This window comes from Nicotiana attenuata, unplaced genomic scaffold, assembly GCF_001879085.1.
Source record: "Nicotiana attenuata strain UT unplaced genomic scaffold, NIATTr2, whole genome shotgun sequence".
Classification (NCBI taxonomy): Eukaryota; Viridiplantae; Streptophyta; class Magnoliopsida; order Solanales; family Solanaceae; genus Nicotiana; species Nicotiana attenuata.
In genome coordinates this window covers 10,647-13,085 of record NW_017678045.1, presented here as the reverse complement: position 1 = coordinate 13,085, position 2,439 = coordinate 10,647, and the positions used below count along the sequence as shown (strand labels likewise).

General features: G+C 35.0%; 1 long non-coding RNA gene across 1 annotated transcript; it reads left to right on the top strand.

The window, feature by feature from the left end:
• Nucleotides 1-6: 6 nt before the first annotated feature.
• LOC109221536 lies at nucleotides 7-2,004 on the top strand. The gene is made up of 3 exons (XR_002067274.1): nucleotides 7-384; nucleotides 1,546-1,717; nucleotides 1,811-2,004. It is a non-coding gene; the product is annotated as an uncharacterized LOC109221536 (long non-coding RNA).
• The last annotated feature ends 435 nt before the right edge of the window (nucleotides 2,005-2,439 follow it).

Genomic DNA, 2,439 nt, shown 5'->3' with positions numbered 1-2,439 from the left:
ACAGGTTCAGGTGAAGTAAGTGTTTCTTCTTCGTGGGAGTAAATGGCCAAAGAGAAGGAGTTGCTGCTTGACTTTTCGCGCCCTTACGTGTAAGACATCCATTGGTCATTTGCTGACTGGATGGACACGTATGTGTATGTGTAATACACGCGCACATGGTCAATGGTCAAATGTGTTTATTAATTATGGAAAAAATGAGTTCGAGTGTTGAAATGGGAAAGTTATAAGTTTATGTATTGGCTTTAAAAAACCCGACAAGTTTAAGTGGCCAGGAAGCCATTTCGCCTTTATTTTTCAAATATGATTTCTTTTGCCATCCAGGGGTTCCTTTATTTGGATTCTGTCAGTTGTATTTCTCTAAGTTCTTTGGGCCTTGACCAACCGGTACTATTTCTTCATATGATTTATGAAGTTACTTTTGTATATTTTGTTTGTGGTTGTAAAAGGTCTGTGCTACTTATGTTGTTTTCAAACTGATGTCTGGACCTGGTTAGTCAATTCCTTCTTAGGCATAATATTTAACTGCACATGTGTTCTTAAAATTTCTTAATCGTTTCAACTCGCTACAGATTGATTTAATTAGCTTACACGTATACTTATTTTAACATCTTTGCTCTTTTAATTATATGCACAATTTTAATCATTTTATTTAGAAATAGTTTGATAAACTTGAATAGAAAAGAAAAATGTACAGTATGAATTATGGGGCAGTTAAATGTATTGGTACTTTTTCCTTATAACTTTGGTCAAGCACTTGAAATTTGCTGGTTCCATGTTTTTGAACGTTTGCCTTCTACACTTGGCAAATAATTTTTTCTTTGAGCCCATAAGTTTGGCAATTTACTTGGTTAATCATAGAGGAAAATTTACAGTCAACCACTGCAACTCTAAGATAACATACTCTAACTTGTAGTATACCACTTCTTCTCCGCAGTTATTCGCTTCTTTATCTACTGCCATTCTCTACTATAAATATGTTGTAACTGATGTCTTCGCATACGACTGTGTGTACTATGTTTTCTGTATGAAATTAGTATGTCTCATATACTGCTGTGCTTTAAATTGTTTATTTGACAATAAATAATATGCCATCAATTGGATTATACAAAAAAAGTGATTTGAGTAAATCTTCACTAATAGGGAAGTATGTCCTTAATCCTTTGTCATGTTTTCGAAAGTAGAAACTTGCCGGTTTCTACGCTTAAACAATTAAATAGTAGCATACATGTTTGAACAGTGTCAAATGTGCTAAATGTTAGGGTCATTGTATGTGTGAACAATTGAGTTGTTACTTCTTTGAAGTTGCTATATTCTGCTGTTCTGGTATGATGTATGTCTTCACAAGTTATTTTTGTTTCCACGAAGGAATAGAGATTATAGAACGTGTGAAGCAGGGAGTTCCAGCACTTTGAAATGTAGTGATTAAAAAATCCAAATCCAACTTTTACTAGAAATTCCTAACTGTTACAAAAAATTTCGAGTGTATTTTACGTATATTTGCTGCCTCATATTTGTAATGTGGGATGGTTTGTTCTTGCATTACAGTTATCAATATGCAAGTTATATTGATAAAATGGAAGAAAGACTTAGTATCAGTGAAATTACACCGCTTACTACAGAATGGACTTGCAAAGTCAAGGCTGTAGACAAATTTCGGTCGCGAGACAACAGAGATCAGCGAGTTCGTTTTCAGATAATAATTGTCCAGGATATAAACGTAAGTCAAGTTACAACTATAATTGTAACATAACATCTTCTCACTTGTACTCTTCCAATAATTACTGTGTTATCGTTCTTAATAACATTGTAGGAGGAACAAATTTGTGTGATACTCTATGGTGACGACATTAGATGATGTGATAACTTGTTCGAACTTTTTGAGACGTATCTGATTTCAACTGCCAAGGTTAGAAATCCGCAACCTTATTCATTGCATATCGGCCAGTTTGAATTGATCGTCGACAGATTCACTATTGTGGAGTCTATCCCAAAAAATAATGAAAAGGAGGCACATATTCACTATTTTTGTAATTTTAATAAATTTTTACATATAATTTTACTCCGCGTCAAAGTTATGGGTTCAGTTGAACCCGTTAGTTGTTCACTACATCCGCCTCTGCTCTTTATTCTTTGCTTAGAGTTATATGTTAATAGAGATATATGAAAAATCTCATCTTTAATTGGGATGGATTACTACTTTCGGGGGTTAGAATTTGTAACAGTCCAGTCTAGGCCCGTACGGTTTTAAAATGCGCCTTTAGAGTCTAAAGCATGTTTACTTATATACCCAGCATCTCTTCCGTATTTTATCGATATGGGATTGCCTACCCCTTGGGACTCAGTGTCCTCGTTGAGTATGAAACAACCCAGCCCACTAGTGCTATTGTCCGCTTTGGGTCTAGGCCCGTACAACTTTAGAACGCGTCTCTAGAGTCTAAG